The 11,242-nt window shown below is 48.0% G+C and overlaps 1 long non-coding RNA gene and 1 pseudogene across 1 annotated transcript; both read left to right on the forward strand.

The window, feature by feature from the left end:
* Nucleotides 1–3,841: 3,841 nt before the first annotated feature.
* On the forward strand, nucleotides 3,842–5,600 carry LOC144281031 (uncharacterized). Its single transcript, XR_013349484.1, has 2 exons — nucleotides 3,842–4,026; nucleotides 5,114–5,600. It is a non-coding gene; the product is annotated as an uncharacterized LOC144281031 (long non-coding RNA).
* A 4,163-nt stretch (nucleotides 5,601–9,763) lies between these two features.
* LOC144324688 (ribosomal protein eL22-like pseudogene) lies at nucleotides 9,764–10,141 on the forward strand (annotated as a pseudogene).
* Nucleotides 10,142–11,242: the final 1,101 nt, after the last annotated feature.

Genomic DNA, 11,242 nt, shown 5'->3' on the forward strand with positions numbered 1-11,242 from the left:
GGGTGCGTGGCTGACCCTCTGTGGTCCCATTGGAGGTGGCTGGGCTCCATCCAGAGCCTTTAGAGGGAACCCCAGGGCTGCCCTTGCTGGGGCAGCAAGAATGCTCAGCCAAGCTCCTGGGGGGAACTTGAGGGAGATTTGCCAAGGCATAGGCACCAGCAGGGTGGGTCACCGGCAACTCTTCTGCTCATTGGAGGCCTTCAAGAAGGAGTAGGATGAAATAGCCCCTGGGTATAGGACACTCTGTACAGGTAATAGGCCACTTACCTCCTCCTCACCCCTAGCTCTGTGCCAGTGCCTTGTCCTTCCTCTGTCTGGGGATCAGGTCTGTTTAGAAAGTGACATAGAGTCTCAAGCCTTCTTTCTGCTGCTCTTGTCAAGTGGCTTTTCCAAGAGAAAAGCCAGAGTGTTAGACAGTAACAGAGCAGCCAGCAAACTGGGCTGGGGACAAATATGGGGGTTGGAGGAGTGAGGGGATTAGTTTCAGAGATTTGCTCTCCCAGAAATCCTTGTAATCCATACCTGGACGGGCATCCCCATCAGGGCTCCCCACACTCTCCCAGTGTGTCCCTCCTCTTTTAACTTTCCACCCTCTAGGTAATCTGTTCTATAGGGCAAAGTGCCCGTGTGTATCTTTGTTCCCCTTCACCACCACACTTGGCTCGCAGCTGTGCATGCCCATCCTTCCCATAGCCACGGACCTCCAACCAGACAGGCTAACCTTGGCTCAGATGCAATTTCCCTTTCCTTGTTCTAGATTCTGGCCAAGAGTGAGCCTCAGGTTCTCTGGCCTCAGGAACATCAATTCCTCCTGGAGGGCTCCTATGGGGAGGGCATTGGGGAAGAGGGTTAGAACGGGTGCTGTGCTATGCCATGCCGTGTCCTCCTCACCCCGCAGCTCCTCTCCACGAAGGTAGAGGAGGCTGGGAGCAATTTTGGGACTAAGAGGCCCTGACCTGGATGCTCATCGCTGCCTGGGTTTGTGCCTTAATTACTTAAGAGGCAGAACTGGGTATTATCAAGCAACTATTCACTTCTGACCCAGTACCAGCCAAACAAGCAAACATGGACACGTTCCCGACTTGCAGTTTAAGAGAGGAAAAGAAATACTTTCTTTCTCTGGATATTTTTTTCTAGATGTTCAAGTTATGGTTTACTGAGGCATAAAACTTTAAATGTTGGTGTTCTTTAACCAATAATTCCATCTTCCTGAGGACATATCAAAAGCACAGGGCCACCCAGATGTCCACGACATTGCCACCCAAGATAGCATAGTGTTCAACAAGCTAGCAAAAATGGTCAATGCAAGTAGCTGGCATGAATGTTCAACAACAAGAATATGGTTAAATAAATTATGACATGGTTTTATGGTGGACAGTGATACCCATTAAAAGTAATGCTTTCCAAGAATTTTAATGACTGGGAATATATAAGAATCAAGTTAATAGAAAAAAGTGGGATTCGGAACTGCATAAAAAATTAATTACATCTGTGAAACTATATATAATATAGATGTGTATATCTCTGTGTGTGTATATATAAAATGTAATAGAAAAAAGACTAAATCCTAAATATTAATAGTACCTATCTGTGGATTTTTAAATTATGGCTTTATTTGTCTACTTGTTTTCTTTTTTCTTATTATTTTATTAGTTTAAGAGAAAGAGAGAGCACAAGCAGGGGGAGCAGCTGAGGGAGAGGGAGAAGCAGCCCTGACAACGTGGGGCTCAATCCCAGGACTCCAGGATCATGACCTGACCCGAAGGCAGACACTTGACCAACTCAGCCACGCAGGCACCCCTACTTGTTTCCTTATTGAATCTTTTCTATATTTTTCACATTTTCTTGTAAAAATTTTAAAATGTGTTCTAGGGGAAGGCAAAGAGTTCTCTTTACTCCCCGCTACCATCAGTCCCCAGAGTGTTGGTGGCCCATGGGCCTGGCTCACCTCCTCAGTGGGGGCACAGCTGAGTCCACTGCCCTCCTCCTGAGTCCATCACCCTCCTAACCCTGCCAGGCCGTCTTTTGCTTCTCCAAATCTGAGCCAGCAGTGTGTGCGGCTCTGCAGGCCACCAACCAGTCCTGCATGTCACCTGCATCATAGAAATAAAGGGAGGCCAATCTTCCCTCCTCACCTGGGGACTCCAGGCCCAACACTGGATGCACAACAACCACTTTATGTAGACTGCTCGACCAGCACCCACAGTTGTCTGAGGTCTAATCCCCCAAAGGTCTTTATTTTGTATCACGCACAGAGGTTCTGGCTCTCCATCAAACCCACTGGATAGAGTGAGGGGCCCAGAGGCACACGCACAAATGCCAAGAGTCTATGAATTTGTCCATGTCCACTGTGGTAAGGGCCAGTGCTGGAGGCGGGCGCCCTGTACCAGGACGATGAGAGGCTCTCGTGCAGAAACTCTGGGTTCTGGTCCACTTCTGGCCACCTCTGCCTCACCAATTAACAAATATATATTCACAAGGGCTGGAAGTAAACTTAGAGAAATGGTAACTCCCCATCTTAAAGATGGAAAACACAAAGGGCCAGAGAAGTGTGGGGACCTGCCCAAAGTCACTCTGGTGGGAATTTGCCATTTGGGCCAGCTGCCATCTAAAAACTTTCCTCTGTTGAGGTGGGGGAGGTCTCCTGAGATTGCTGGGAAGCAGGGCCCCCCCTCCCTGGAAACTGGAAGCTAAGGAACGTCAGATACTTTGCACCTCAGCCCTGGCAGGTAGGGAATGGGCTCCCAGCCCTGGGAGCTCACTTCTTGGTGGTCAGTGCTGCTGCCTGAATCGTAAGGGATAAGATAAAGGTGTGAAATGAGGCAGCAGGGGGGCAGCAGTAGCATAGGCAGCGGTGCCCACAAAGCTAGTGGCCAGTGGCCAGTAGGGATGGCATCCTGAGAAGGCCTTCTTCCTTACTGGGTTGGTTTCCTTTCGCTGCTGTAACAAGTTACCACAAATGTAGTGACTTCAAACAACACAAAGTGACTATCTTATAACTCTGGAGATCAGAAGTCTGAGACAAGTCTAACAGGGATAAATTCAGGGTGTTGGCCAAACTGGTTCCTTCTGGAGGCTCTGGGAAGGATCCATTTCCTTGTCCTTCCCAGCTTCTAGACAAGGCCTTCTCTTGCATTCCTTGACTCATGGCCCCTTCATCTGTCTTCAAAGCCAGCAGCAGAGTACCTTCAAATCTCTTTCTGACCTCTCCTTCCAATGTCACATCTCTTTCTCAGACTCTGACCTTCCTGCTCCCTCCTTGAAGGACTTTTAAGATGACATCAGGCCCACCTAGATAATCCAGGATAATCTCCCCATCTCAGTATCGTCATTTACTCACATCTGCAAAGCCTGTTTTTCCATGTAAGGTAACATATTCACAGGTTCCAGGGATTAGGACCTGGATGTCTGCCAAGTACCATTATTTGGCTGATCACACCCTCCAATAAATTCTCAACCTGTTTCAGAAAACCAAGAACGGTTTCAATTACCATTGACCCTTGAACAACATGGGGTTAGGTGTGCTGACTTCCTGCACATTTGAAAATACACATATAACTTTTGATTCCCTAATAATTTAACTATAGCCCACTGTTGACTGGAAGTCTTACCAGTAACAGTTGATTTACACATTTCGTGTATCACATACTATGTTCTTATGGTAAAGTAAGCTAGAGAAAAGAAAATGCTGTTAAGAAAATCACAAGAAAGAGAATATACATTTATGGTACCGTACTGTATTTATCGGCGACAATCCACATGCAAGTGGACCCCCGTGGTTCAAACTCGTGTTGGTCAAGGGTCAGCTCTGTTTGCCACTGAAACCCCTGACTCGCGTTGTCACAATGCTTGGAATGGTCAGAGCTGGAGCCGGAGTCTGCTTCCTTTGGAGGAAACAGAACCTACAGAGAGTCAGCTGGACACGGAAGAGAGTCATCCCCAGCATCTTGCACACCTGCTGGACTCCCATCCCCTCGGCCTCTGCAGAAATCGGGCTTCGCTTCCTGCTGCCTCACCGCAGGGCAGGTGCTCCTCCAGGGTTTCTGGATAATCGGCAGGCAACACGCCAGAACACGAGAGAACAAATCCACACTCTCAGATTCAATAATGCCCTTTCCAGATAACCAGCTGAGGAAATAGGGACTCAGAAGGCCCAGGAAGGCACCAGGGCCCAGGGCCCTGCAGGCTTCGGGGGACAGGCCCTCTCCACCACTCCCAGGCAGGGGGGCCTGCCCCTGCCTGCCATCAGGCTCACCCTGTGTGCTATGACCCTCTGGGTCAAAACCCCGTCACTCCGTCACCCTGGAAACAGAGGGCACTGTGAATGGATGCAGCAGCATAGAAATCCATGGAAATGGGGATGAGGCCTCAGGTCTCACACAGCAGAGGAAGGGAAGAGGCAATACAGGAGATAGAGAATTTCCTCCCTCGCTCGCTCTCTCCCTCTCCTTCCTTCCTTCTCTCCCTCTTTCTGCTCCATCTCCCTGCTCCCTCTACCTCCTCCTTTCCCCTCTCTTCTCCCTCCTCACCCTCCCTTGACCTCCTTCACTGCCCTCCCCCTCTCTCTTCTCCCATTGTCCCCTTCCTCCTGACCCCTTCTCCCTCACTCTCTCTCAGCATCATCACTTCTCTTCAGCCATCTGTTCCATTCACCTCTTCTGTTTTTCATCTCAATGTGGCCCAACCCAGCTACCCCAGCCCTGGAGTCTCCATGACCTTCTAGCATAGGGCCCACTCCAGGTGATAAGTTGCCTTTCTGTCTGGTATTTAGGCTCAGTTGTTTGATCAAGCTTCACTACTCAGGGGGCAGCATGTGGATGCCATGGCCTAGACAGGTGGAGTCCCAGGGCCTGCTGCTCACCCATCAGCTGAAACACCAGAGGCCCTACACTAGACCTGTTGAGTTGTACCTGCTGGAGAGTAAGGTTTGGGGATGCAGAGGTCAAAGACTCTCCCTAAGTGGCTCCTCTGCCTGGGTGGAGAAACCAAGGAAATTTGAGAAACCCAAGGGGGTAGAGTTGGTCTTCCTTTCCCCACCGTATGTGTTAAACCTGAGTTGTCTCAGACATGCACACTCTGGAGGAAGTGCTTATCTCTTGCTTTTTTTCCCCAGCATCATGGCCCATGCTGCTGCCCCTGGAATGGGCTGACATCTCAAGGCCGGAGCTCCAGGCTGGCTGCCTGCCGTCAAGCTCTCATCTCCTGCGGTGTCTGGCCAGGTGGCTGCCAGTTGGCCATGGGGTGGCAAAGAGCTGCTGACTTGGGCTGGGGAAAATGTTGAATGCGTGCCCTACTTGAGTAGAAGGCTCCCAGTACATGGGGGAACTCACACAGGGCCCCGCATTGGGACCACTGGACCCACAGCCAGGAAAGACCACTTCTGAGTTGAGCCAGGCTTCCCATTGTGATCAGCTGAGTCCACTAGGAATGGTGGGAAGAACTGGGAGACACAGGATGGATGTGAAAGCCTGAAGCTGCATGGGGGCCACACAGCTGAAGAGATCCCTTGGCAGGAGTGTGAAAGGGCTAAGTGTTTTACAGACTTGCACAATCCAATTCCGTGCACGTTTATTAAATCCTTGCAATGTGCTGAATATAAATGAGAGTAACTCCAGGCCCCGTCCTCTGGGGGGTGACCTACACAAAAGCCAGAGGTGGTGGCCCAGCAGCATCAAGTGCTCAAGGCGGAGAAAGGAAAGGGGGACACCAGTGAGGGCTAGTGTACGGTAGGCCGAGGGGGCATCTGAATAGAGCTCTGAAGAAAAAGGAGGTAGCAAAGGAAGACAGTGGGAGGGGGCATCCAGGAGGCAGGGAAAGAATGTCACGTGACCTGGGGACCACTCCTGGCCAGGGGAAGGGCCTGCTATATAATCTGTGGGCTCCATGCAAAATAAAACAGTCATGCTCCCCTTCCCACCAGCTGCTGGCCCCCACCTCAAATCAGAGGTCAGGTGACCCCCAGGGATTATGGACTCTGCACCAGAATGTACCTGTACTCCCACAAGGGGAGGCAGGATGTTCTGGCCAGGTCGCCTGTGCCAGCCCTGAAAGTGGACAACTGCTGACCCCCCATCTCATGTCATGAGATGTGGGTCCCACCCTGACCCTCCCCATGCCTGTACTTAACACCTTGAGTCTGTCCCAAGTGACGTAGGAGCCACCCCAGGGCAGAGGACAGCTGTGGCTGCAGGTCCGGGGTGGGGATGGGGCAGGCCACAGAGGACTGGAGCCCCAGGGCTCAGAGAAGAGGGTGAGATGAGGCTCCACTGTCCTGCCAGACTTCACTTACCAAAGACAAAATGACTAAGAATTTCAGGACAGCAAGGGCAGAGCATTGGATCTGAGAGCAGGGGCCCCCTTAGGAGCCATGGAGTCCTGTGCGACTGCACTGGTCACCTGAGCACGAAGCTGGCCCTCCCTGCCCAGGGGACCCCACCTGCAGCCCTCTCCTCCACCCTCGAGACCTTCATCCCCAGCTTCTGGAAGGCAGAGTTTAACAGCATCCATGCCCATGGGAGAGAAAACAAAAGGAGTGAAACCGGAAGCTGGTACAGATGTGCACAGAGGAGGCAACACTTGGTGTGGGGGGTACGGGGCAGACACAGAACACAGGCCACAGATACAGCCACCAGAACAAACAAAGCCTTCCCCACAAGCGAAATGATGTCCTATTGCTGTTTTTTTTCCCCCCAACAAAACTCTTACTTTGATTTTCTGCAGACTGTCATCTGACATTCAAAACTACATCAGTAGCATAAGGACAAATTGCTTGTAAATAAACGATTTTGGGGAGCTGTGGCAATGCTTTTGTTGGTGAACACTTTGTTGTAATACTAGTCTAAACAAGACTATACGCAAGAATATAAGACTCGTGAAGTTTTCCTAGTTTTCAATGTCAACTTGAAAATTGAGGTACTTTCATTTTTAAGCTGCCTACATTTACAAAGCCCTGTTCTCATGTTGTTCAGAAATGCCCAGTCATTGGTTCTTACAGTAGCCCCGTGAGCTTAGGGGGCGGAGTGCCTGTTACGCTATGGCCGTTGATCCTAAAAGTGCACCCACAGGCCTGGCTGTGAGTCCCAGTTCTGGGATCTAACCTCTCTGATCCTCAGTTTCCTTGTCTGTGAAATGGGAAAATTGAATCTCTCGTCTGTAGTTTTTGGGCGTTGTGCCTGATAAGTAGAAACGTCAGGAGTCACACCCGGTAGCCACACGTGGAGCCAGGCTGCTTGTGCTTGGCCATGCCCTCAGTCACTGGGGCCATGGGCCTCGACTTGCCCACTATGGCCACCCGCTGCCTCAAACATTCACACCACATCTGAATACCTTAGTCCATAAGGCAGCATTTTTCCCCGTTACCTTTTTTTTTTTTTTAACACTGATGAATCATGTGCTTACTTAACCTAAACTCTGCCCAACTCCATAACAAGCATATGCAGTCTTTTGAGATAGGAGGTGCTATTCTCCTAATAAATAATCTTACTCCTGCCTTGAAATCTGGGGATTCTGAAGTGGCTCCTGTCTACTCCTAAGGTGGGAATTGGCAAAGTGCTCAAAAACTGTCACAAGACCATAAGACACCGGTGGGGCAGTCAACAGGAGGGCATGCTAACAGAATTACATCAAAGTATTTTTCTCAGGGTGAATTTCTTATCTCTGCCATCCTCTGGAATAAGTTAGTCCTCTGATTTCTATGGAAAATAAAAATTAAATTAGAAAGGAAGGAAGGTGGTCTGGAGCGGGTGCTAATGTCCCCATTTCACATGTGGGCACGGAGGTTGGGGATCCCACAGCTCATAAGAGTAGGTTCATCCTCAGATTCTCAGTGGAAGATTAAGAAGCCCGTGTGAAGTGCTTAGCACATTAGCTCCATCAATAAGGAGGTGCGGAAGATGGGGGGAAGGGAGGGGACAACCCCCTCTGGCCACAGCTGCCTCCCTCCTTTTCCTCTGGTTTCACCGCCTTCAAGACTGTGTTCTGTACCAGGGCCACTGTGACGTTGCCCCTCCTCATCTCAGAGTCCCTCTTTGCTGGCCAGCCTACAGCCCTGGAATTACCCTCTTACCTGGATGGTGCCCTGCCACCATCCAGGCACTTTCATTTCAGGGTGACATTGAGGAACCCATCTGCACTCCTATTTCAGGGGAAGCATACAGTGGTAGGAGCTCGTGCCACCAAAGGTGCCCCCTACTGACCCCTCCTCAAACAAGACCCATGAAGAGAAGAGCACCTTCATGTCGTCAAGCTAACAAGCTCCAGATTGCAACCAGCATTTCTTCTTCCTTTGCATATGGACATCTCTTCCCCTATGCCTGGAACTCGGGGTAGTCCCATCCAATGGCCACTGTTCATAGGAGACAGTTTGGTGACCAGAGAAGGGAGAGCTAGGAGAGGCATTCTTCAGTTTATCAAGAGATGAGCCCTGGCATCTCTTTTTAAAAATAGATTCTTGTTTTGCAGTTTTAGGTTTGCAGCAAAATTGAGCAGAAAGTACAGAGAGTTCCTATATCTACCTACCTCCACTCACAAATAACTTCCCCCATATTAACACCCCTTCTAGACTAGTAGGTTGGTTAAAATCAAAAAAGGCTATTTGAAGCATCATAGTCATCCAGAGTCTAGTTTACATTAGGATTCACTCTTGGTGTTGGATACTCTGTGGGTTTGGACAAACATGTAATGACGTATTTCCAGCATTATGGAAATATAAAATATATATAAAAATATATAAAAATATATATCACACAGAATATATATTTTTAAAGTTTTACTTATTTATTCATGAGAGACAGAGAGAAAGAGGCAGAGACATAGGCAGAGGGAGAAGCAGGCTCCAAGCAGGGAGCCCGATGTGGGACTCGATCCCGGGTCCCCAGGATCATGCCCCAGGCCGAAGGTGGCACTAAACCACTGAGCCACCCGGGCTGCCCCAGAATATTTTCATTACCCTAAAAAATCTTCTGTGCTTTGCCTGTTCATCTTCCCCTCTCCTTCCAGTCCCTGAAAACTGCTTTTTTTTTTTTTACACTGTCTATATAGTTTTACCTTTTCTAGAATATCATGCAGTTGGAATCATACAGCATGTAGACTTTTCAGGTTGGCTTCTTTCACTTAGTAATATGCATTTAAATTTCCTTCATGTCTTTTCATGGCTCGATAGCTCATTTCTTTTTAGCTCTGAAAAATATTCTATTGTCTGGGTGTACCACAGTTTACTGATCCATTCACCTACTGAAGGACATCATTTTGGCAATTATGGACAAATCTGCTACACACATGCTGTAATAGGAAAAACTCAGCTTTTCTCTCTGCTTCCCCCCTCCCACCCCCACACTGTGTCATTTTCATTTTCATGTGTGTCTCCTTTACCTTCACAGATAACACTTCACTTCTGATACTTCAGATCACCCAATGTGTGGAAATTTTTCCCTACGTGAAGCAATTATCCATGACACCAGGTGGGGGTCCTACAATTTAACTCACTTCTAACACTATCAACTTGATGACAGTGTCAGATCCCACTGGCTACACTGGCTAAGGGCTCAGTCCCACAAGACTGCTTCCACCCCACGTCAGATGCCAATCACAAACTGTAGGTTCCTAGGTTATTCACAACTTTTGTCTGGTTGGGCTACAAATCAGAGGTTTGCATGATTCCCTCCTCAGGTTTGATTAATTTGCTAGAGTGGCTACAGAACCCAAGGAAACACTTGACATTTACCAGTTTATCAAAAGATATGTTAAAGGCTCTCTGATCACCCAGCCAGCCTTCAAGATGACGCTGAAAGACAAGAAGCCTAAGAAGTCAACCTTGAAGTTTAACTTGGACCTCACCCATCCAGTAGAAGATGGAATTTTCGATTCTGGTCATTTTGAACAGTTTCTTCTGGAGAAATTTAAAGTCAATGGAAAAACTGGAAATCTGGGGAATGTTGTTCACGTTGAATGTTTCAAGAATAAAATCACAGTTGTTTCTGAGAAACAGTTCTCTAAAAGGTATTTGAAATAGCTTACCAAGAAATACCTTAAGAAAAACAATCTTTGTGACTGGCTTCGTGTGGTTGCGTCTGACAAGGAGACTTATGAACTTCGTTATTTCCACATTAGTCAAGATGAAGATGAATCTGAGTCTGAAGACTAGTGAAGCTGTCCCTTCCAGGGTTTTGCTTCCTAAGAAAACAAATGTAGCATGCAAAACAAAGAAACATCTAGAAATGGACTTCTGGTTTATTGGTGAATATCAAGCATTATACTCTGTAAAAAAAAAAAAAAATTAAAGGATAAAGATGAACAGCCAGGTAGGGTGAGGTCTGGGAGGGTCCAAGCACAGGAGCTTCTATTGTTGTGGATCTGGGGTACGTTACGTTCCTGGTTTGGATGTGTTCACTAACCTGGATGTTCCTCAAACACTAAAACATATTGGGATTTTATGTAGGCATGATCAATCAGTAACTCCATTTTCAGTTCTTCTCCCTTCTCAAGAGAATGGGGGACAGGGCTGCAAATTCCAAACTTCTAGTCATGACTTTGTCTTTCTGTGATCAGCCCTCCCCAGGACCCATCCAGGAGCCTCATTAGAACAAACACATTCCTATCATCCAGGAATTTGCCAGGTTTTCAGAAGCTCTGTGTCAGGAACCAAGATCAAAGACCAAATGTCAGATTGAAAAAAAGATGTTCCTAATGCCCTTAGTATCCAGAGAATTTCAAGGTCTTCAGGAGCTCTATGTCAGAAATGCAAAAGGAAGCAAAGACCAATATATATTTTTCTATTATATGTGTCCATGTACAAGTTTTTCTGTGGCCATGTTTTCTAGGCACCTCGTTTTTAAGAAAGTATAAAGCAGGGATCCCTGGGTGGCGCAGCGGTTTGGTGCCTGCCTTTGGCCCAGGGCATGATCCTGGAGACCCGGGATCGAAGCCCACATTGGGCTCCCGGTGCATGGAGCCTGCTTCTCCCTCTGCCTGTGTCTCTGTCTCTCTCTCTCTGTGTGTGACTATCATAAATAAATAAAAATTAAAAAAAAAAGTATAAAGCAGAGGGAGGTCAAGGTTTTTTCATAGATTGTGGGTGAATTGGAGGTGACTTGATAACTTGTGACACCTTGAGACTGGAATCACTTTTGACAACCAGCAATGGAAAGATGACATAGGATTTCCTCCTCTAAAAGGCTTTCTCTGAACTTCCTTCCTTCTATCTTCAGCTCCAGAAACCCCAGCTCTTTCTCAGCAGGCTCACAGC

Source organism: Canis aureus, chromosome 12, assembly GCF_053574225.1.
Source record: "Canis aureus isolate CA01 chromosome 12, VMU_Caureus_v.1.0, whole genome shotgun sequence".
Lineage (NCBI taxonomy): Eukaryota > Metazoa > Chordata > Mammalia > Carnivora > Canidae > Canis > Canis aureus.